The 25,841-nt window shown below is 40.2% G+C and overlaps 1 protein-coding gene across 3 annotated transcripts in view; it reads left to right on the forward strand.

Annotated features, from left to right (window-relative positions):
* The window catches only part of marchf8 (membrane-associated ring finger (C3HC4) 8), a 108,261-nt gene continuing 82,420 nt past the window's right edge, over positions 1-25,841 (forward strand). For 2 of the 3 annotated variants that reach the window (XM_072677888.1, XM_072677886.1), the window contains exon 1: positions 1-85. The gene's annotated coding sequence lies outside the window, so the exon portion shown is untranslated. Of the gene's footprint in view, positions 86-1,146; positions 1,202-25,841 lie in introns of those variants that run through there. The other variant, XM_072677887.1, reaches the window with a different exon arrangement.

The following is a 25,841-nucleotide window of genomic DNA, read 5'->3' on the forward strand; positions in this document are numbered from 1 at the left end:
TCAGCTCCACTATCGCGGAAGTCAGAGACATGACGCATGCAGTCAGATGGGCAGTCAGAAATAAACAAACCGTCGCGACAATAAGGTGAGTAAGACTGATTTTCACACCGACAGACCGAGCATATCGGGCCGGACCATTGACCTGTGTTTTCACCCCCTGTTTCATGATTTTTTTAACAACACTATTATTTACCCATCACCCTGCACCATTCTGCACCCTCAGTGTGAAATGACAGGCAGTGGGCTCGGATTTAAATCCCTTTCAGATTGGAAACCTTCTCAGGTCCGTCTGGAAGCTGGAATTGATAGATTTAACAGCTTCAGTGTCCGTTTATGATTTCCCCTCATTATAACAGCGCTGTTGCCGATGGAGCTCACTGACTCTACTGCCACACAAAGCCCAGCAGAGCAGCTGCTGGGTTATTCAAGCACAAAGCCGTTCAGCTGCTAAGACGCTGTTATCGTTCATCGTCGATAGCCTCCGCTCCATTTCCCCCCCTACTCTTGGCTTGGCTTCTGTTGCCCAATTGCCCTGACACTGCCACAGCGCGGGGGACAGACCTGACATGTCCGTGTAGATGCTGATTTACGCTATAGTGAAATAACACCCTGTATGAGAGCGGGTGGACGGTTATGTGGAGAGACGGTGAACGCCTGAATGTGCTAGTGCTAAGTTCACTAGGAGAACACGTCAGTCAGTCTCGCGGTCGCTTTCGCTTTTGTTATGAGACCCCGAGGATAAAAACCCTGAGAATGAGCCCCCCAGCGCTGGACCGACCGACCGACCGACAGACAGACGGACTGACTGACCCAAGAACAAGTGAATGAACTATGGCTTTAGTGTCTGTGGGCTTCAAACAGAAAGTGGGACCCTCAGAGGTTCCCCTGTCTCGCTCTCTTTGTTAGTGTACCGAATTCGGCAGCACAACCGCGCGCGCGCACACACTCATATACATACATACATACGTACGCGCGCGCGCACGCACACTCATATACATACATACATACATACATACGCGCGCGCACGCACACTCATATACATACATACATACACGCGCGCGCGCACGCACACTCATATACATACATACATACACGCGCGCGCACGCACGCACGCACACCGCACATACACATAAACGCCTCGCCTGTGAGCTGCAGCTGCTGATGTATGCCTGTCCTGCTGTATGGATTACACCTCTCCCTGGTATGTAGGCTGCCTTACAGCTCGACCTGCTGCTCCACGCTCACGCGGGCAGGGCTTTCTTTCAGCCGCAGAGCTGAATTAGTACAATCTGCTCGTCTCTCCCCGGGTTGGGAGGTTTGTCTTTTCCTCTTTCTCGTTGAATACCCCAGTAGTTGGCCGTGTTGCTGTGCAGGAGGGGCACATGTTGGCTCGGTCTTGAACGAAGAAGAGCTCGCTGTGAAATGTTTGGCTTAATGCAGCTTTTTTTTTCTTTTTCTGCCACACTGTTCCAGATCTCGGCGGTTTGCCTTGGTTTAATGTTTAATGCATGTCTTGTCTTTGCGTTGGCAATGGTGAGTCATTCTGATGCTTGTCTTTCCCGTGCTTTTTAAACAGCTGATTATCATTGATCACTTTTGGTCAGAGAAGTTTAAAAAAAAATTTTTTTTTATTGGTTTCAGCCTTTTATATTTAAATGTTAACATTTTCCATACTGCAGGTCTTCTTGCAGTCTCCAAATGTGCAGCACTGGACAGCCTGTACTGTAAATCTCTTGCTCAGTATCCTCTCACTCTGCCATGTCATTGTTCTTTATGTAATCTTCGCTTCTATGCTTCTAGATGTGGTTGCATTCTAGGACTTGCTGCTTAGATCCTCTGATGATGCCCGGTCAATTGTGGATGTGGTCAGAATGGTTTAAATGGCCGGTGTCATTTGATGTATTCGTTTGATGATCAACAGAGAAATTACTTTCTTAAATTGGCAACTTTAAATGATCAGTTAAGCATGAAACTTTTCAGGTCATTGTCACAACAATCAACACATTTATACACTCGCTGAGCAGTTTTAGGGTAGGGTTTCCATTTGCTCTCAAAAAGAGCCTCAATTTCCTCATGACACGAAAGATGTTGGAAACATTCCTTTGGAATTCTGGAATTCCATGTTGACGTGATGTTCTGCCACATTCCATGTGTGTTCTGTTTGGAGGCCACTAAAAGACACTGAACTGAGGTAGAGACGACTAGAAGATGAGTAAATCATGACCATGAATGGATGCGCATGGTCAATACTAGTACTCTGTGGCATTCAAGCAATGATTGATTGGTATTAACAGAGCAAAGGTGTGCCAGGAAATCATTCCTCACACCATTACACCACCTCCACCAACCTGGACTGTTGACACAAGGCAGGTTGGAGTCATAAATTCATGCTGTTGGCACCCAATTCTGAGCCCACCGTCTGTGTGCCTCAGCAAAAATCAAGATTCATCAGAGCAGGTTATGTTTTTTTCCAGTCAAAATGCCAAACTTTTCAGTTTGGGTGAACCTGTGTCCTTCAGCCGCAAGTAAAAGTGCCGCACATTCCCGGGTAGGCCGCTTTTGCAGCCTAAAAGCTCCAGCCCAGTGGGTCACAACTCTGTCATGTAGCATAACAAATCCCACAGTGAAAATCATGGCAGACGCTGACGATCGCAATGTTGAAATGTTCTCTAAATTCAGGAGTGACAATTTGTCCCCAGCAAGAACAGCTACAATGCAACAGGTTATGCAAGAGGGAAAAATACGGGCAGCCAACACTCCATTTAAACAGGTTTCTCTACCTGAGATCTTACAGATTTAATGTTGTGCATCCAGTCTTTTAGCCTGGGCTGCTTTTTGAAATGAGTTGCAGAAGAGGGGAAATTTACATATAATCAGTGAACAGAAACAGCCTGTTTAAATCTGAGAAAAAAAGAGTGGTTGAGAAGGAAAGGACTATGTATGATACAAAAGCCCACAGAAATGTCATACATGAACCTTTTATAAACATGTAATTTCATATATGGACCCTTTAAAATAATAAGGGCACATTTATGATGCTGGACATGTTTAGTGTATGCCAAACCATTGTGCTGAAAAACAGTAAGCAGGCATGTGATTAGATGAGATGTTCCAAGCTCTGCTCACAACACAGCATGTCTTTTCTGCTGTATTAACAGTAAAAGGTGTTTCATAAAGGAAAGTATTAAACTGTTGCATCAGACTTCATGTTAATCCTCCTTGTAGTGGAATCTTGGACTCTTCTGCTTGTGTAAGTTCAGTATGGTCCTATCGCTGGCATTTCTGAGAACACTGTGTATCTGCCACTCCTAAAATGATGGGCAGCGTCGTATTAGATATTCTTTCCTGAGGCAGTCAGGGTTTGTAGGGTGGAACCCATGTAGTGGGGGGGAGAAAGGCTAGCAGTTCCCAGCTGTATTGCACTCACTTTGAAAGGAGTCACCTCTTCTGCTCTAGTTTTTTAATAGGATAAACAGTGCAATCACTGACTGTCTGCAAGATAATCCTTTTGGCCTAATGCATCTCCATTGCTTGAAAATGCTCCTGCTCATGGCTCTTGTGGAGTACTGTACAAGTCGTCCCTTTTGCCAGGATGGTTAATGATGGTTATGATGTAAAATAGTGTAGCTGTATTTGACTGACTTTTACTTTACAGAATGACTGATAGGCTAGAAGTTAATCAAGAGGGTTCTAGGAAAACCATGCAGCAGACTAGCCACAGGCCTGTTTCTGCTGTGCTGCTACCCTGTCATTCAGTTGCAAAAGGAAACCAACTCTGCCAGGAAACCAAGTGAAGGCAATGTTTCTATTGGTACAGTTTTTATACTGACTTTTACAGTTTGACAAGCTCTTCAGTGGAGGCCGTAGTACAAGAATATGAGAGATGGGATTAATCACAATTTTATTACAGATTTGCATCTGATTATATTAATTGTGCAAGTTTTATGTCTAAATGTTTTTAAATGTTTGACAACTCCAGTAAATGCATTCAGCTACTGTAAGTTGCACCCATTGCTGAGACCTATGTGCAAATGCACATACATACCTTGTCTAGTCCCTGGAGAGAAGTATTGCCAATAGAATAGGACTCTCTGGAGCAGATAAACATGAAGTTATTGGCACCTTGCCTAATGTCATGCATGCGCTGAAGGGGTATAAAGCCCCCAGCATTGATCTGTGGTAATGATGGTACTCCATTTAATACTTTTGGCATGAGTTGGGGATGAGGTGGACAACGATGATGATGATGATGATGATGATGAATGGATGATCATCCAACATCCTGACCTCGTGCTCTTGCTCTTGTTGCTGAATGCAATCAGATCATCACAGCAGTTCTTTAAAATCTAGTAAAAAGCCTTCCCTGGAAAGTGTAGACAGTTTCTCCAGCAAAAACAAAATAACTGGGGAAAGATTTTCTTGGTGTAGTCAGTTATCATTCTCGACTCATGTTGCAAACCTGACTCATGCAGATTTCTCCTTTACAACATCCAGAGAACTCAACCTTTCCTCTCTAGAGAGGCCACCCAGGTGCTCGTTCAGTCTCTTGTAATTTCAAGACTGGATTACTGTAGCTCCCTTCTGGCTGGTCATCCTATGCGCACCTATAGCCCCCTGCAATTGAATGCGGCGACATGACTTGACTTCAATGTTTCAAAGTTCACCCATATAACTCCTCTGCTGCGTTCTCTTTATTGGCTTCCTGTAGCTGCCCCCATCAGATTGGAGACCCTGACGCTGGCCTACAAAGCCAATAATAGACCAGCTCCTCCGTACTTGATGGCAATGGTCAAAAGTCGATCAGTACCAAGAGCCCTTTGAGCTTCAAGTATGCCTCTGCTTGACCCACCATCTTTCAAAAAGCGTTGAAGACAAGTGTCCAGACTTTTTTTCTGTCCTGGCACCTAAGTAGTGGAATGAACTTGCCCTGGGTGTCCGTACGGCTTCAAACACAGACTGAAGACCCAATGTGTATGTTGATTATTGTGTATCTGACTTTGTATTTGGCAGCATCTAGCTTGATGTATCTTTTGGATTCTTTTATTTTAGGGTATTTTCTAGTAAAAAAAAAGTAAACAGGGATATTGACTGACTGATTATTGCATTATTTTAGGTGTCCCCAACAGCTGACGTGCTTTGAGCATCACATAGAATTCTTTGTAAAGAATGGAATAATCATTCTCTTTGCAATAGGTGCTGCTTTTGATTTGATGGAATAATGGATAATGTATCGCACCTCTGATGCAGAATATGTCACACTGTCATTCATTTTAGGTTGGGCCAGATGAGACAGTGCAACCTTGTGTCAGCAATGTAGAGGAAAAATGTCATCTGCAGCTTATCTAGTGTGCTTGTCAGTACTGGCACAGTGCTTCCTGTGCTCTACAAAATGTTTGTGAGGAGAAGCATTCCATGGAGTCTATTTGCTTCTTCTGTATGTGATTAAGCGATCTGTGGGATCTCGTTCGGTATTTGAGGTATCTGTTTTTTTTCTTCTTCTTAAGAGCTGTGTGAACACAATCAGTACATTCAGTATTTAGTATGTGGCCACACAACCTCACAAAAAGGGTCAGATTGCAATTTTCATTTAGGGATTTTTAAGATATAGGCCGAGCGCCTAACTGTATATAGGTACTTTCAGTGCTGCGTTAATGAGAATAAAGCTTCGTAATGTGAACAGAATCGTTCTGTACATGTAACTATCACTTATGCTTTGGTGTGTTTTTTACATTTACTACAAAAAATGAAAAGGTCTGTCTGGTTTTGAATCTAATATGTCCTGAAGGAATATGCTGAATGAGCCTGGAAGATCATGACCAATGTATGAATGTGTTCTTCAGGTGTTTGATGGGCTTGTTTCTCCTGAATCCTTCAGGGAGCCAAGGCAACACCAAAACTGGGCATTCTCTGTCAGTAGCAGACACTGCTCCAGTATGCTGTTCATGAGGTAGACCGAAGAGTGTCACAACATAGAGAGAGTAATACTGAGAGGTCATGCAGACCCCTGCACTGCACCTCCCCGCAGAGCACAATAAGCAAGATAAGGCACAGTGACCTCCTGATAAGATGAGAAGGAAGCCGTAGGAAAATGGAAAATGACGGTTTCTGGAGTGGCCCTTATCTGCCCAAGCAAGTTTAGTGAAATTGTGTAGGGAGATGTACTTTCCCAGAATGAAATGTATATGTTCTACATGCTCCTATGTGCATAAAAAAAATAATTATTCATTACATTTGTGTGAGCTTCCAGAGGTTCTGAATGGTAAAGCTCCTGTACAGAACTTCAAAATCCTTGAATAGAACCACAATTATCACAAACCATGCACCCCTCATTCAATCTGAGTAAGCACTTCTAATTTCCCAGCGTTTTCGAGTGTGTGAGGAGACTAAAGGAGGTAATGGAGTTCTGGAGCGCATTCAGTCAGGAGTGGCAACACTGACGCTCTCAGAGCTAGTGCTGAACATTTTTTCGTAATGTGAATGTCTCTCCAGAAGTGCTCCAGAGAGTCCATTGAGATGAGGAGTTGATCCACCTTGACCATAGATTCATCTGAATGTCTGTTGTGTTGGCCTGATGTCTTCTAATGCTTCTATAGTATAGACATAAATATGCCCTGTAGCCAGTGTCCGTTTACAAACCGCTTCTTGCTAGGCGTACCTGGTGTACGCCTAGCAAGAAGGTTATGTGTCTGTGCTACACGGCCTAAGCCGTGAATCAATTTACAAAGAGCTTACTAGTTAGCTTATTCCTTGAACTAAGATTGGTACACGAAGACGCAAAGCTCTGTAGGACTCTGTGTCCTCAGATATTTGCTTAAAGCTCTTGGATCTAGCATGGACGACCCCCTTTGCCCTTGCCTCCACAATTCTCATTGGACCATTGAGCAAATAAGAGGCTGTTTTTTTTTTCCCCTGAAAATGCAGAGCTTCAGAAGCAAAGTCCAGCCCTTGGTAAGGGCTTACATGATGGCTAGTAAGCATATCAGTACTTTATTAGGTACAAATACTGTACTGCTTGTGCTCCTTTTGTTTGTGCATCATGCTAGCTAGAATGCAAGCACAATGAGTGCCGCTGACCTACTTGTCAGATAAATTCCCCATTAATATAAGCAGACATGGCCACAATGTCAGTCGCTATTTTTTTCTCTGCTAGTATTATTAAGAATAATTAATAAAACTTATTGCTAAGCTTCGCTTAAGTCATGCTGTGTTCCATTGCCATTAAAAGATTTCCAGGGTACCTTTTTTAAAAAAGGTTTTGTCTTTGGGCAATTTCTGAAAATAGTGGCATCTTCTTATCTATTCCTTTCCCCCCAAAATTTTCTCCCCAAGGCAGTCATTTTCAGTTCCACCCAGTAGTTAGGACTCTTCCATCATATGATTTTTACCAGTGGGAACATGAAGGCTAGCATGTGCTTTCTCTGAGGATGGGTGTTGCATCACCGGGATCAATACAGTGATTGGGATGATTATTTTTAACTGTCCAAGCTACAGTTGTAATGTACTCAACTCGTATCCATCAGAAAGCAGAAACCATATCCATCAGGTAGTTGTGCTAACAGCTACCAATAAGGACTTTTTTACATTTGGATAGTAAGTAAAAGTATGTAAACATTAGTGGAATAAATACTGCCCTTTTTATTCATGTAAATCCATATTTTGGAGTTAATTCAGTTGCGCGTCCATACTTTTGGACAACAGCTTGAAGTCTTTTATGCATGGCGCGCTTGAGTTTTCACAGCTGATGCTCAGCCAGGCTTGTTGGGTGTTCTGTTGGATGACCAGAGCGTGACAGCCTTTGAACACTTGTCTCTCTCAACTAATTCAGAATATTTTTCACACTTGATTTTTCGAGTTGTCTGTATCTTTCTCACAGACACTTTCTTACCAAGAAATATGATTATCTGACATCATAATTCAACTCCCAGGTTTTTAAGAATAGTGTCTTTCCGAATGTTATTACAGCATCTTTTGAAGTGTGTGTGTGTGTGTGTGTGTGTGTGTGTGTGTGTGTGTGTGTGTGTGTGTGTGTGTGTGTGTGTGTGTTTTCACTATAGAGGAACCTCTTAAGGTGCTTTGAGGAACCTTCAAGAAAAGGTTTTTAGAAGAAAAGGTTTCCTTAAAGGTTCTTCAAAACATCTCAAACAGTGTCTCCACAGTTTCAAATTAGAGAACCCCTAAAAGTTCCTTAAGGAACTTATACTTTTAACAGTGATGGTGGATCAGGCTGGAAATTGTGGCTTGGATTATATAATAATTGGCCCTTGAAAATTACTGTACCTGCATAATGAACCTGTCTGTTGTGTAATTTATGGTTTAAAATGATCGTAGGTAAACTGTCACACCCATTTTCTTATGGCTTGCTGTCGTATTTTAGACCTTTGTCTAAAGAGGCCAGTCTTTCTCAGAGTTTTGGAAACTCTGGTAAGGCTGTGGGCTTCCTCAGAAACAAAAAATACGGTGACAGCATGTCCTGGTTGGTCGGCCTCTGTACAGTTAGTAAAAAAAGTAAAAATGTAACATCATGATGCTTTCACAACATGACGGACAATTTCACAATGTAGGACATGTATCATGACAGTTTTTTCTGAAACTTGATCAACTAGAACAGACACCAGTAGTGCAACTTTCCCAAACTGTGAGTATGAATATGTTTATTTAGCCAATCAATCTATCAATCATTCTAACTTGATCAGGACTGATTATACTCTGTCTCTAATGATGCACACAGTTCATGTAAGCTGTAATAGCTTTGAAAACAAAAATAAATGCATCCTCTTTACCAATCTCTGACTTTGTCATGTATTAATGCAAATTTAGGTCTGACATTAAGAGTAGTATTTCAAATGGACAAACTGTGTTTGTGTGTGTTTTTATGGGTTCTGATTTACCAGAGTAAACCAACATGTTCAGAATAAGCTCAATAAAATCTAACAGGATGGAACTGAAATTCCATAAAATAAAATAAAAATTGGTTTATATAGTTTAAATATATTTATATATGGGACCAATCACATATTCCTAAGAAATATTGCAAAGATTTTCCAAAGAAATCTTGTTTTAAAATGAGATACTGAAATATAAATGTTCATTGCATTGAATTATGTGTTGAAATTTTCATAACAGCATTCAGAATGCATAATTTATTTTTTCACTAATTGTAATTCATTTGTTTGACAGATCACCTCATCACATTATTACTTTTTTGTTACTGTGTCTCAATCTGAAATCTAATACATAAAATATCATATTCTGATTCTCCCCTGTATTTAAAAAGGCTGAATAGAAGGATGTGCATAAATGTGTTGGCTTTTATGGCATCACAAAAACAAGTTCAAAACATTTGGAAACTTTTTTTCCAGGTCTGGGCCTGAATTGAAAGTATTGGAAGTTTATTGGAGTGTTGAATTGTTTACCACTGAACTTTCCACACTTCACACGGCACCAGTCAGGATGTTTCTTACTTTGGTGCTCTGAGCCAAGGTCCAGTTCATTCACTGTGCTGTTGCCCTCTCATGCCCTTTCCTCCTGAGCCAATTGACATTTCCTGTCCATTTTCCGAGTCTCTTGCTGATAGTTTCACTCTCGCTTTGAGAGAAAATGTCCCATAGCGGTGAGCCTTGCTGAACCCGAATCAGCTTTTGTTGTTGTTCTATAGAATTTATGGGATACAGACACAGTACAGAAAAGTGTTTTGTTTTCTAATATTACCTTATATCATCTACTGTATATCTTTTACTTAAACAAGTAAATAATAATTATATTTAAAAAGAAAAAGCTTCTAAAGTCTTCTAATGTCTAATATCCTGGCATTACAAAAACATTACAAAAAAGCAAAGTGCTGCTGTCATGTCAAACCTTGTATCTCACATTGACAATCTGGCATTTTTTACCTTCATCATTTACATTGTCAATTTCTTGATGATTGAATCAGTAGAACTGCTTCAAAATGACTTGGAATAAAATCTTTTTATATTGTTTTATATTGAAAGTAAAGAAGGTTTCTTTTGTCCTTCTCCTGTAAATTTGCCATTTTTGGAGATTAAGGATACTTAATGTAATAAATACTGGATAGATTAGTTACCAGAAATATGCATTTATTTTTTTGTTCTTCATATTGATGCATTGCTTCTCATCATCAGCAGGCCTGTACGCAGTATTATGGGATGAATATGTGGACAGTGTTTTGCTAAAAAAGAAAAGAACATGCCAATGTTAAATGAAAAAGGAAAAAACTGAGAAGGGTTGGTTGGTTGGTTGTTTTGTTTGTTTGTGCCTGAGATTACCTCTTGGTTTAGTCTGGATGTTAGTATGAGTTTGTGGTGCAAGTAGATTTTTTTCCAGCCTACTAAAGGTGATGGATGTGAATGATAATGATGTTCTGCCCCACTTTATTCTAGATTCCATTTGTGCAGCTTGTAGTGAAAGAGTTTCACCCTGAAACAAATGCCAAATCAAAATGGAGCATGTCTTTACACTATCGCACTGTGTGACAGCAAAGCGTCTTTTGCCAAGACAGTAATCATTACAGACTGAAACGTGACAGTTTTATTGTTCTCAGTTGAATTGCACTGCGGCAACTGAAGAGTTGTGTGATTTTTAAGTTGCTTTCAGAAGATTGTAGAGTTCCTACAGGGATGAACTGCATGTAAGGTTGCATAATGGTGGTTTCTGGGTTTGGAGCTCAACTAGTGCTGACTTTGGTCTAGTTGTGTAATGCAAAAAAGCCAAATCTGAGTATTAACGCTGCTAAAATGATCACGGAGATAGATATGTGCTTCATTCAACTGTAACCTGTTGACCAAACATAAACCTGCCTGGTTTAAGTCAAATCTAATCGAAAGGATATGTGATCACTATTGAAGTCTGGCTATCTCCGTGATTCTGCGTCTTGAAGCCTCTTTGCTGGCCAGTTAAACACAGCGCTGTGTAACTAATGGGTATTGATCGTGCCTGATCTAGGGTGAAGTCATACCTTCAGTGCGTATTATTTTTCCCCTGCAACTCTGAAGAGGCCTGTGTGTGGGCCATTAAGTGAAAATGCTAGCGAGGCTTATACTGAATGAAAACAAGCAAGGAAGAGAGGCCAACTGGCATAAGTCCACTAGCATAATGCTAACTGGCTCCTACTAGCTTTCAATAATAAGTACATGCTAGTGGGATGGATATGGTAAATGAAACCACACATCTGTGTAAATGTAGACTATTATTATGAGGCCTATAGTCTTTCAGGCACTGTTGATACCTGGTTTATGGTTTCGTATGGCCTTTATTTGGCTTTTAATGCAAAAGTTCTATCATAATTCACATTAAACCTATCATTTGAGATGTAAACAAAGTCAGTCAGAGTGGTTTAATGTGAAGAGATGCATTGTCTAACGAACAGACCTCAATTTTCTTACAGTAACTGTGATAGGAACTAGAGGTTGCGTTGTCTACAGCGGACCTGTAGACGGTTGTCGAGTGCATTCAATGGTTTGGACGTCTGGCTCCGATCACCACAGCTGTGAACAGTTCTGGCTCATCCTTTTACATCAAACTTTTATTCAATTAACATTTGAATTATGCAGACATTTGGACAATTTCCCTTTCTGCTCATGGCTTTACTCTTCATAGTAATATACACTATATGGACAAAAATATTGGGATACCTACACATTTCACCTACAGGAGCTTTTATGACCTCCCATTTTAAATCTATAGGCATTAATATGAAGTTGGTCCCCCTTTGCAGCTCTAACAGCAGGTTTGGATCCCTGCAGTTATTGAGTCAGCAGAGCCTTGCCGACCTTAGCACTACGCACCTCAGCATTCGCTGACCCCACTCTGTGACTTTACATGGTCTACCACTTTGGTCTACCACTCAGTTGATTGCGCAATATGTAGGAGGGAAAATATTTTACAGACTGACTTGTTGCAACAGTGGCATCCTATTGCAGTACCACACTAGCATTCAGTGAGCACTTTAGAACCACCCAAGGTCTGTCACGAAGGCAGACTGCACAACTAGCTGCTTGAGTTTATACACCTGTGGCAATGGGACAGAATGAAACCTGAGTTCAGTGATTGAGAGGCATGTCCCAATACTTTTGTGCATATAGTGAATGTGTCTAGTATTTGTTTAGAATTTGAGTTGCTTTGTAATGTGCAAATTTTAGTTTTTGCCCTAACCAGTCTTTAAAAACTGTAACTGTAACCAACTGTAACCTCATGAATTATGACTGTGTATTAGGCAGGGTTTAGTTTTTTTATTTAGATTAAAATGCACCTCCAGCCATCTTCTAAAACGTTTTGAGGATCTTGACATTTGAAATTGTTTTATTTATTTATTTTATTTTATTATTTATCATTGTTGCATTTACATCTGCGTTTTTATCATCCGTACCAAAATACAAACCAGATTGATCTATGGAATGATTTCAAACAATCCGTTATAAACATTGTCTCAGGTGACTCTTATGATAACTTGTTTCTTTAAACATTTAAGCATTTTGTGTTCTCCTCTGCTGTTCTCCGTTTGACCATTTTGGCCTTTTTGGTTCTAACAGTTAGTATATGTTTGAACTGGAGTGGATACATGGCTGAAATAATTTGTCTAACCTCCAAAATGTGTTGTTTCCTTGTATATTTACTGTTGTGCTACTGCTGTTGGACAGACTGACCATCTGTAAGATGTGCTCTACTACTCCACTAAACTTAAATGTGCTGACTAATGGTTTATTGACTTTCAGATGATCCTTAATGACTGGAATAAAAATACTCAAAGTAATTGGTTTGGGCCTTTGGGAGTGGTGAAACATGCTTTTACATTGTACATCGCATAAATGTACATTTATTTCTTAAAGCTTTTGGCAAATATCTTTGTTCTAGTGGAAAAAATTGGTGAAATTTAAAGGCAAAACCAGCACAAGTGTCTTAGTAAGGTGTCGTGCCATTGCAAGCCACCAGGGCAGCTTCAGTTCACCTAAGCATAGATTCTGCAGGTTTCTGGAACAGAACTGGCTGAATGGGGCACTGGGACCATTGAATAGGATTTCTATCATTTTCTTACTCCTTGCACCATTCAGTGACCCTGTGGATGTCCTCTGGATGTCTTGAAAACTAATTTTGGTTAGTATATAAAATTGTCCTTATAAGCAGTTTTATTTCTAAAGCACACTTTGAGGTCAGCTGGGACTGCTCAGAATTTGCACACATGCATATTAATATTAATTCAGGATATTAATTGCTTGATTTGTAGTGCACGTCTGGAAGCATTTGCACTCGTTATTCTTCTCCACTGATTTTTTTTCATGTTTCTCCCCCCCCCCCCCCCAACCCTGTGTATGTCATTGCTGTTTTTACATTGATGTGATTTGTAGTGCGCGTTCCAAAGGTGTTCCAGCTCAGAAATAACACTTGTTAACACTTAGTACTACCACACATACACACACATGCACAAGCACACACAGAGGAGTAAGCCAGTGTGTGCACTAGCGATATAAACCAAGGCAAAATAATAGCAATGCCATCCTCTGTTGTATTTGTGATTAATGCTGTTATCTAAGAGAACGACTGAATGTTCCTAACTGTCTCAGTTAGTCTGAGCTAGACTGCGCTGTCCCTACCAGAGATTACAAGCTTGCTCAAGTATCAGTGGTTGGCAGTCAGAATAGGTTTGTTTGATTTGAAAATGTTCTCCCCTGAGGTCACTAGATGCAGCCTTAAAACAGTTCATTGCTGAAATGCAAAGGTTTTTGTTTTTTGATTGGTTGTTCTCTTTATATCTGTCGTTAAAGCTGAAATGGAAATAGTGCAGTATGTATTTTGGAAGACATACATAAACCTGACACTCTGTTTTGACGTTTTCTGCGTCTATCCTTCAGAGAGTTAAGACTCAGAGCTCAGCTGGATGCAGTACTTTTTCCTCCTTTCCTCAGCTTAGATATTTTCCACACATAGCTCTCTAGCTTTTTGGGTTATTTTCTAGTACAGGGACACACCTGTGTTTCCATGTGACTGAGGTATAAGTGCACTTGTTCCGCCTGTCCTTTCCACCTGCTCCTGCAGCTGTCCAAGGCCATGCTTCTTTAGCATTTGCTCAAAACTGAAGCTCAGCAAACACTGGTTGGACTGAATATCAACTGGAAGTCTCAGTTTGTTTCCATTGCAGGTCATTGTTTTTCATTTTTTTGCAATATTTTGCTAGATATTTCTGGTATAGTTTTCAAGCTTGATGATCTCAGTTTAAAGGCAACAATTGCAAGGCCCACACTCATACGTGCTACCAAACAATATTCAGAAAATATGTTGTGATACAAGATTGACTGGAAATGCCACCGTTGCTTTCCAGTGGTGCACTTTCTTAGAAAGCTTCTCATGTGAGAGAATCGCTTGAGTGATGCCCTGCTTGACAAAGTCAACCTCACTGTTTCCAGGCAGAAATCGGCAGCTACTGATCATAAATCTCTGTGTAGGGCAAAGTCATACATTGTGAGGACATCGAAGGCCTAGCCTTCATGTCTTCTTGTTTTGGTTTGGCATCTTGACTGATGGATACTATTGAGGGATTCTGTGATATATGGATGCTATCACTGTCCAAATACAAAACAAACAAAAATCCACATGTATCTCTAAAATAAGAACTTTTCAGGAGAAGGAAAGCTTCAAATGGAAGTAAAAAATAGGTTACTCCCCCTAGTTTAAAGCATTTCTGTTTATCCATTCATCATAAAATGCTCACACAATGTGAAAAAGAACTGCTGATGTTTTCACATGATGCAGAAAGGCTAAAATGGTGGTGATGGGTGTTGGTTTGTTTTAGGAGTTGATGTATTGGACATGATTTGGATTTTATTACTTTGGTTCAATCGACAATATTAAAAGAAATACACAGAATATACTGTGAAATTTGATGGGAGGAGCATTTTACACAGTAGTTTAATATACAAAACCTTTACATTACATTCATTCATCCGCTTCTTCCTGGTCTAGGTCGTAGTGGGTCGAGAGCTTACCTGAAAACACTGGGCACAACAGAGAAACACCCATTTACTCACCCACTCACCACCTAGAGACAGTTTAGCATAGCCAAACTCCTCGCAGGCCGTGACCTGAAGCAACCATAGACCTCACAACTCTACACCCCTGGAGCTGTCTGACACACGATTCATTTAATTTAGTAATATCACTGCATCTCTATACTCATAAAAATGCATGTTTTAAAGGATTCCTTGGCTTGGCTGCCGTAGGCTACTTCTCCACACCTCACAGCGTTCTATTGCTGACTGAAGGTCAGATTTACAGTCAATGAAAAATGTTCACCCTATTAAAGATGCCAAACAGCTCATAAATGTCCGCAACGAGCCCTGCTCCTCGTCATTCTGCTGGTAGCATAGCAACCAGGGGCTTTATTTAAGGTCACAGAGTTAGCCACTCTGATTCGCTTCAGTGCATGATGAGAAATCAATAAGCCTGAATTCCACACTTCCTGCTGAACGTCCAGCTCCTCGCTTTCCTCCCGCAGCAGAGGATATGCATTTCAGACTGCTGGATTGATCCATCACCACGAGAACTGTGGGTTTTTTTTTTTGTAACATCCAGTAGCATCAGTCAGAAAGATTAATCATTTTAAACCAAGCTGTTTTCTTGTAGAGAAAAATGCAGAACTATTAAAAAAATTAATAATACAGCATATCTCAATAATACATACATCACAAATATTTCAAATCTCAGTTTGAAATATTTTAAAATGTTTAAATTACATTTGCTTCAGGAAAGCAAACAATCTTTCTTCTACCTCAGATCCTTTCTATCTTTTGTACACTTTATAGTTGAGGTTTTCTTCCTCTCTCAAATCTGGAGACCTTTTATTCTGCTCTGCTTGCAAAATAAGCAATCAGCTGCCATGCCTTTCTTCTTCCCTGTATGGGGCGTGGAGTGTGTGCGGTTATGGATGGACAGTCACAAGCTGAAAAGAGAGACAGATTTGCTGCTTTCTGTCAAAAACTACAACTCCCTCTGCAGAACTGTAAGTATCTGCCATTTCAGACCATTATGAAATCTGCAATGCTGGATATTTCCTCAGGTGATTGACTGAGGTGGGCTGTCTAAGGGAGTTTGCCTGTTAGAACCTGTGGACGGATTCCTTCCTTCTCAGAAGGAGAACAGGATTTTCCCTTTAGGTAAGCATTGCTGAGAGTGCTGCTCTGCATTTCAGGGCTGTGTTTAAAAACAAAAGTTCTACATTTTGCTGATCCTTTGTTCCCCGTACTTCACTACAGTTCAGTCAAACAATAAACCGCTGGCTGATGAGGTGAATCACATTGATTATCTCGTTATAATGGCACCTAAAGATCTAAATACTGGTCAAGGGGTGGGAAACGCATATTAGGCAGCAAGTGAACAGTCCGTTCCTGAAGTAGATGAGTTGGAAGCAGAAAAAATGAGAAAGCGTAAGAATTATAAAGGGGACCAAAAATACAATAGTAGGCAGGTGTTTCAGTGTAGACAGGCTGATGTGTGTATTTGCTCTTCACTTCATAGATGCTCATAATCTTACAAAGAACTTGTCTTATTCAACCTACATCCATCAGGGTAGTAATTGCTGTTGACTGGAGTTATTCTCCAGGCACATCTTTCATTGTCTGCTTCCTTTAAAGTGTCAGTCAGTGTTTTTCTTTGTCTGCAGTTTAGCCGTTCAAGACCTTTTCAACGTGCAGTGTGTTTTTTTTGTTTGTTTGTTTGTTTGTTTGTTTTTTCTCCACTTCTTTACGATTTCACTTAAAATTTGTTTTATAAAGGTCAGAACAATAAGACTGGTCTTGAATGAACAGTATCAGACTAGGTTAAGCTTTCCAAATATTCCAGAATATACTGAAGACTTACATTTGTAAAGACTTTTTTTTTAAGAATAGAATAGAGTAATAGAACTTTAAGAACACAAAATATATATGTAAAAGTTTAGTGTGTGTGTTTGGAAGGGGGGGGTCTCAATACAAATCAAATATATATTAGCTTCTTACTGTGAGAGGAATCAGCAGGAGCTTGTGGACAGCTGCTTTATAATCATGTCAATTGCCTCTGTCAGTTTCATTCAATTTATTTTAAACTAATTGATGCTGAAATCTTATGATTTTGGTCTGGTCTTTGGCATGAAGCATATGATCAGTGTTCAACATTAAGCAACATTATGTAGAATTTTTGCCATAAAATAACAGCTTTAAAATACTTTTGATGCTTCACTGACTTGTAATAGAGAGATTAGCGTCTTTATTTTTGCTACTTCAGGCTCGGCATGCTGCTAACTGCAATATGTAACTTTGGAGAACCCGACAGGAAAACACTTGCGGGAACTGTGCAGCACTGTGTTTAAAATCAGGTGATATTACTCTACTGCAACAGGCCACATGCTACTTTCACCATTCCTCCATGCAGATCTCCTCTAGAGCAGTGATGTTTTGGGGCTGTAGCTGGGCAACACAGACTCCCTCTACAAAATTTCTATGGGGTTGAGGTATGGAGACTGGCTAGGCCACTCCAGGACCTTGAAATGCTTTTTACAGAGCCACTCCTTCGTTGCCCAAGCGGTGTGTTTGGGATCATTGTCATGCTGGAAGACCCAGCCACGTTCAGTCTTTAATGCTCTCACTGATGGAAGGAGGTTTTGGCTTAAAATCTTACGATACATGGCCCTGTTCATCTTCCCTTAACATGGATCAGTCGTCCTGTCCCCTTTGCAGAAAAACAGCTCCAAAGCATGATGTTTCCACCCCCATGCTTCACAGTAGGTATGGTGTTCTTGGGATGCAACTCAGCATTCTTCTTCCTCCAAACACGACAAGTTGAGTTTTTACCCAAAAGTTCTATTTTGGTTTCATCCGACCACATGATATTCTCCCAATCCTCTTCTGGATCATCCGTATGCTCTCTGGCAAACTTCAGACGGGCCTGGATATGTACTTGCTTTAGCAGGGGGACACGCCTGGCACTGCAGGATTTGAGTCCCTCTCGGCATAGTGTGTTACTGATGGTAGCCTTCGTTACTTTGGTCCCAGCTCTCTGCAGGTCATTCACTAGGTCCCCCTGTGTGGTTCTGGGATTTTTGTTCTCATGATCATTTTGACCCCACAGGAAGAGATCTTGTGTGGGGCCCCAGTTCGAGGGAAATTATCAATGGTCTTGTATGTCTTCCATTTTCTTAAAATTGTTCCCACAGTTGATTTATTCATACCAACCTACCTGCCTATTGTAGATTCACACTTTCCAGCCTGGTGCAGGTATACAATGTTTCTGGTGTCTTAGCCATGGTTGAGTTTAGAGTCTTACTGTTTGAGGCTGTGGACAGGTCAAACAGGTGCCATTAATACAGGTAATGAGTGGAGGACATAAGAGCTTCTTAAATAAGTAGTTACAGGTCTGTGAGAGCCAGAAATCTTGCTTGTTTGTGGGTGACCAAATACTTATTTTCCACCATTATTTGCAAATAAATTCTTTAAAAAATCTTACAATGTGATTTCCTGGATTTATTTCTCATTTTGTCTCTCCTAGCTAAAGTGTACCTATGATGAAAATAACAGACCTCTCTCATCTTTCTAAGAAAGAGAACTTGCACAATCAGTGGCTGACTAAATACTTTTTGGCCCCACTGTATCTGTCTGTACAAGTATAGCTTGATATATTTCAGGGGTGTGCGAAAACAAGACACACATTTGCATTATAGCTGTTAATTCTGTTTGCAGTGAACTCAATGTGTAAAATAGCCCTGCTGAACTTGAAGATGCTCATTTAGAGTATGGGTAAACACCAAATATGCAGATCCTTCCAGATTGACTGTTAGTCGTACAGCTGTTTGCTTTTAATTAAACCATGACATCCAGCTCCGTCCGAATTTTGGTTCACTGTAAGGTAAAAGCACAAAAAGTCAGAATATTTACTTCTATATTTAAGAAACCAGACAATGTACTTTTGCATTAGGTGAACCTCAAACCTTTTTTTTATACTTTGTTCTTCGGGAAGCCTTTTGGTAATTGGACAAATGATTGTAATTGTAAATAAATGTCATTTTCAGCACTTGATGGAAAATATTTGGCAGTCAGTGCCTGCCTGAAGTCTACAACCCACACACCCCGCCACTGGGTATCTCCTGCCAAACTTGCAGCTCAGCTATTTTCACTTCTAGCTTGTTTTTCAGAGACTTCTCACTTGTCTTCATTGGGTAAATGGGATTCAGGTCTCTTAATTGACTTACCAAAACATCTGTAATTCTTTTAGTTATATATTTCGGCTTGTTCTGCTTCAAAAAAGATCAGATGATGTGTTTTTGTGTTTTTTTACATTTTTTATGGTATATGAGTGGTTCCTCTTATACCTCCACAATTTCCTTATTCCATCACTCCGATAAAAGTTCATCTTTGTCTAATCTGTCTGTAGGGTTTTGAAACTGTAACATTTGTCTTTCTGATCCTGATGTAGTAGTTTACATCTTGTGCTAAACACTCATGCTTTTGTCATGGACAATGCAACAGTTCACAATGGGCCTCATCAACTCTTCACAATGGGCCTCATCAATACTCTTGAATTCAGTACATATGTTTATAGATTTCATGCCTATCAGTTACATGCCCTGTCTTCTGAGCTGCTGCTTCTCAATGTCCGTCATTTCCCTGATCAGAATGCTGTAACTAGATCTGCTGCGAAGGACAAAATATTGACATGTATACACAGAGCAGGCAGTAAGGGCCCCAGTTAGGGCCAAACCTACAAAAATGCCCTTTTTTCAAAGCAGCTGCCAAGGTGCTCTCAGATCTTATGTGCATTTTAAATAATATATAATCACTGTCACACAAAAACTATATATTAATTTGTGTCATGTTTCACTTGATTTAAATCAGGCATTTAAATCTGGAATTGTTCTTCACATTGGATTAAAATGTCATGATGAGTGGACCAATAGAAATGCTCCAAAAAGTTGCCATTTTTTATATATTTATATTATGCAGTGATGATGCATATATTGATTTATATGTAACTTAATTATATACATATTGTGTGAAGTATTGTATTTGAGAGCCAGTAAAAAGACACTTCCTAGATGCACCCTGACTCCACTGTTCAGACTGTGTGAGGCTAAGCGGGCTTTCATCAGTGCACATCGAGACTTATCTCACTCTAATCTCCTAACTGTCTGTGAATGTGTTCCAGCCCTGGCCTGCTTTAAGGCTTCTGATTATTAGGGCATGTGCTATTACGTCCATGCATCAGAGCGTTGTGTGTGTGTTCCTTTTTCCATGCAGATGTGTTTATGTTTATGCATGTGTAAGCATGCAGATGCTGGGTGGGCAGCATAACAATATTTTATAGATGTCACTATAAATGGTGTTATCGTAATACCTGCGAGCATATTGTGTATATCGTCAGTGCTTAAAGAACACTGCCCAACTGCTAACTTTCATTACAGGGAGTTTAATTAATGTTTTTTGATTAGATGAAGGGCAGCAGATTTTGAATACTAATCACTGTACTCGGTATGGGGGAAATTTGCAGTAGTTTTAAGAGTATGTTGCCACTGGTTCATTTTATATGCATGATAAAATGCAGTGAGAAATATTGTGTATAGTAAAATTGTCTTTGAATATCATGATATAATATTTTTACAATATTGCCTACTGCTGACACATGCATTCAGGTGCACACACCGTTTGTATGACCCCCAGAGAAAAGCATTGGATGCAGCTGCACATGAGCCTAAGGCTACCATGTCCAGTGGCAAACATTAGCTTGCCCCCCCCCACCACGTCAGGCTGTGATGATTTCATCATTGTTGAAACGTGCATGTCTGTCTGTGTCTATTGCCTAATCAATAAGAGATGCAGCAGTTCAGCTTGGCTTCACAGCTGTGGTTTAGGCAGATCATGGCACATCTTGTAAGCACTGATTTGAAATATTCACTGTGGACCTGCTATCTGAGTGAAGCCGCTTGATGATGAGTGTCTTGGCAGTGCGTACTTATTGATAGCAATTCATGTCCATGACTTCTCACAGGCCCGAACACTCTCTGATGGACCGTAAGATCAAGTTAAGAGCAGGATGGAATAATCTAACTGCCTGCCAGCGTGCTCTGCTTTAAACAGCTTTAGTATCTTGCTGTTTTCGTTTTCTTGCAGTCAGTGGAGATTTTCCACTGCTGCAGAGGTGCAGACAAGTAAACCTGGCCTGGACTTGCTGGATCTTTACTGCGCACCATTTCACCACCACATGAACGAGTGTATAACCGCTTTTCCTGAGAAGGCCATCTGAAAAGATTTGATGTGCCCCTGCGGATAGATTCCTTGCGTTATTGACCTCGGGCCATCATCTAAGGGCAGCAGTTCAGTGATGCAATACCCTCTCGGGGAGTGGAGCAATTTGCTCTGTGTGCTTCTAAAGGAGTCCAGAAATGGTTTAAAATCTTTTAATAATGAATGAACTTTCAACATAAAATTATTTATTTATTTTTTCTTTAGAATTCAGCCAATTATTCCTAAAGTGCCACGCCCATTATTTTACCAAGCAGAATGTTGTTCTTCATTAGAACCTAACAACATGAAAATGGCCTGGATTCTGATATCAATTTGAAGGTGAACATTTAAAAAATAATATAAAATCAAATACCAGCCAAAATACTGTTATATACAGTGATCAGCCATAACATTAGTGAAAACTATTAATAATAAAAAAAAACATGAATTATCTTTAACTACAGTTACACCTGTCAAGCAGTGGGATATACTGGGCACCATATGAACATGCAATTCTTGAAGGTGAAGGCAGGAAAAATGGGCAGACATAAGGATCTGACCCACTTTGACAAGGGTCAAACTGTGAAGGCTGGACAACTGGATCAGAACATCTTGTGGCTGGTGGGGTTTTCTGGTATGCAGTGGTTAGTACCACCAAAAAGTGGTCAACCAATGACCAGTGCCAGGGTCATGGGCTCTTAAGGCTCACTGATGTGATCCCTAAAGGCTCCACCTCACAACTTACAAGACTTAAAGGATCTTCTGCTAAAGTCTTGGTGCCAGATACCACAGAGCACCTTCAGAGATGTTATAGAGTCCATGTCTTACCTGATGTGTCTGATCCTCTTGAACCAGCACAACACACACTAATATGCCACCACCATTAATGAATTAATAGAAATGCTCCAAAATATCTTTTTACATTAACTTTCAGTACAAGAGAAGGAACACCCTTCAAATTCTTGTTTTAGAGAACAATGTTTTGTTCTGATGATATAAAAATGCAAGTGTTCCTGCAAAATTACTATTTTTTAAAGTATTAATTCTTGGTGTCTTCTGACATATGGTCAGTTGACAGATTGCTGAGAAACCCTAAACTGCCAGTTTGCGTTTTGATACAGTGCTTCTTATGTTGCTCATTTTGGCTTTGACAGTCCAGCAGAGCATACTTATCTCTCTCTCGCTCTCTCTCTTTCTCTCTTGCGTTCCTCACTTTTACACCAAACCTCCAGCTTGCAGCCTGTCATGCTTCATGCACACACCCTTGCACGTCGCTCAGCAGCACACGGCACAATGCCTGCCTTCATTCCGGAGTCAGTGCAAAGGGCTTGAGAGAGTGGGAGCTTGTGTGGATGTGCTGTGAAAATGCAACTTTGTGCAAACAGTGCTGATCTGACATGGGAGGTGAGCTCATCAGAGGCAGGCTGATGGCTCTGCTCTCTGTTTCTCTCTTTTTCTCTCTTTTTCTCTCTCTCTCTCTCTGACCTGCAGCATTGCAGCCTCTGACAGAGCCACAGGCTGAGGCAAAGAATGAGAATGAGAAATCCCACACTTTTAAACAGGTTTTAAAGCCTACAGTCCTCTAGTTCATATACTCTGTACATGGAAACAAGGCTGAAAAAACATTTGGCCTTGTTCACTAACTGCTCTTAAGTCTTAAAACCCACTGATGATGTTTTCACAAAACCTATGACAATCACCAGTGTTTTTCTTTTGGAGATTTGTTCCAATTATGATGACCTTGAGACCCATCGTTCTAAGAGTAGGGCTGCAAGCAACTCTGCTGTGACCTTTCGTTAGGACTACTCTCAAGAACAAATCTAAGAGCATTCTGAGGAAGATATTAGTAAATGAGGCCCGTTTTTTTTTATATGTGTCCACCGTAGTTGTCATGGCCACCCTCTTACATAAACCTTGCCATGGTCGTGCAGCTTAGGCCTATCTGAAACCAGCCGTGACATCCTAACTACAGTGGATACTCGTGTGTCCCCAATGTCTTCTTTGTGGAAAACAAAAATATGCTCAGCCTAGCATTTGGATCAAATGTTTTTAAAATAATGATCAGCACACATTTGTCAAGGTGTGCCCCAACCTTTGACTGGTACTGTGTGTGTGTGTATATATATATATATATATATATATATATATATATATATATATATATATATATATATATATATATATATATATATATAAATGTATACATGTAAAAAAAGTGTACCTATATCCACCTTTTCAGCCTATACAGCAATGTAGACTAGTCCTTTCACGCTAAGACAAGGGCACAATAACAGACAACCAATCAGACCAAACTTGAAAGGACCATTGAGTCAAAAATAGCCTGTTTAGAGGTATAGAGAAGTTGCTCATGTAAATGAATTGCATCTGTTTTCCGTATATAAACTCAACATCGTAAGTGGACTGTAAGGAACCTAGTAAGAGCATCTGGTTTGGCTGCAACGTAGGTAAGAATTGACAGGAAGGACAAACAATACATGCTGGTTGGACTGTGCATTTACGTTTGGGTTTTACATGGATTTCTGAGTGAAAAGTACTAAGAAAATGTATCTGCAGTCATTGATGTGCCCGAGTGTGCAACGGCGTACCCTGCACATGATCAATAATTCGGTTCAAAAACACTGAACCACCCTTTAGCCATTCACTCGCTCTTTCTTTGGCAGTGTAGGTCACTATGAGGACATTGGGCATTTTGTAGAAGTTTCAAGAGTCTATTGACTTTTTAAATAAGCTCTTCTTAACTATAAGTAAGTGAGGATAGAGATGTAGTATTGATGTACCCTCACTGCACTGTGATCGCTTTGTTAGAGTTCATGACTCTCTTTTAGTTGTGTAACTGTTACACCATATGAAGGGATGGTGCAAATGGTTTTCATGAGCGGGTGTTAAATGGATCTTGCAAGTTAGGGCTGTACAACTGACCATAGTGTTTGTTCATGGCTATTGTGATCATTTTCATACGGCAGTATTGACATTGCAGAAGGTGAACCCCCTAAACCAGTCCCAATGTATTTTACTCTGTGTTCTGGGCGTCTTTATCAGGCATAGGTCCGGATGAGTGTTTCGATGAGTTCATTTTGAAGAAAAGTATGTTGTAATTCATGCAATACTGCAAAAGCTAAGTAGTTTAAATAATGCAGGGCATCTTTACCCATGTCACATTATTAATTTCAGTGCATATTTAATATGTTGTGAGACCTATCGGAACCACTAACAGGAGCAGTACTACTGTAATATGTCCGGGATTGGTGGGATTCTGAAGATTCTTTAGAGAATATTTTTTAGTTAGTCTATTAACGACTAATTTATTGATTATTCCTAAGGGGTTTTTGTGTATGTGTGTCAAATGTAACCATATTAATGAAAAATATTCTCTTAATCTTGAATTATTTTCTTGGAAAAAGTGTAACATGTAACTGTCAGTCTTTACCTGTAAATGGAGATGGAAAATCTATATATTTACTTAAATAATAGGCTTAAAACGTAAGATTAGAATTCCACTATTTTTTAAATTAAGTTAATCACTGCATTTTTGGCCATCTTTGCGACGTGACAAGTCGCCTTGTCCTATTTAACATTATTAAAGCAGCAGTATGGAGAATTGTTAGTTTTGTCTGACAGGCTCCCCCTACAGGTGAAGAGTGAAATTTACTGCAGTGAAGACAAATCAGGCTTTAAGACCTGTCCCTATCATCTATAAAGGCGCACTTGTATTTTGCAAGCTCAGAGATACAGAACAATCACTGAGACTGAAAACAAAGCATGTGGACTAAGGCTGAAAAATAATATTGCAGGATTTTCCTGCCTGCATCACCAAAGTTACATAGTGCAGTAAGCAACTTGCTGAGCAAAGATAAAGATGCCTTATTACAGGTCAGCAGAGCATTACAGTGATCTGGAAGCTGTTAATTTAAGATATAAATGCTGCTTAAAGAATTTATTTGTAATTCCAAAATATGTGAACAAATAGACCACAAAGGGCTAACACTCCGACATGGATATAAATGTGGTTGGTAGGAGTGGGATTCAGGGGGAAGGGCACAGGGGAATAGGAGATGAGGTAGGAAAAAGACTGAGATTGGGTCAGGCAAAGAAAAGGGGAAAAAAACACTGCAAAAACTAAAAACTCCTATATCAAAACAGATGATCTCTTACCCAGCACGGTCATAGAGGGTCATGCAGTGTGCTTTCTTCTCAGCATGATTCTGAAAGTTCTGAAAATGACTAATGACTATGCCAGATTAAGAAACACTACTTCAGCATAGTTAAGGCTGCGTGCACTTTGCCACTTACCATTTTGTTGGAGCTCTTCTTTCCAGTGACTTACTCAGAAGTTATACAAATAATGGTGATTTTTTTTATATACTGTGACAGTTTCTTGTAAAAGTCAATAGATCACAAAATATTATATCTTACCACTGTATCGTGATTCGTATCGCATCGCCAGCTTCCTGCCAATACACCGCCCTTGTTCCGTCTCCTCCATGATTAAGTGTTTCTCTGCAGCACCGGTTGCCGTTGTCCGTTTTGACGATTTGGAGTCCCAGCTTCGGCCATGTGGTGAGACTG

The sequence above is a fragment of the Salminus brasiliensis genome, chromosome 4 (genome assembly GCF_030463535.1).
Source record: "Salminus brasiliensis chromosome 4, fSalBra1.hap2, whole genome shotgun sequence".
NCBI classification, from domain to species: Eukaryota; Metazoa; Chordata; class Actinopteri; order Characiformes; family Bryconidae; genus Salminus; species Salminus brasiliensis.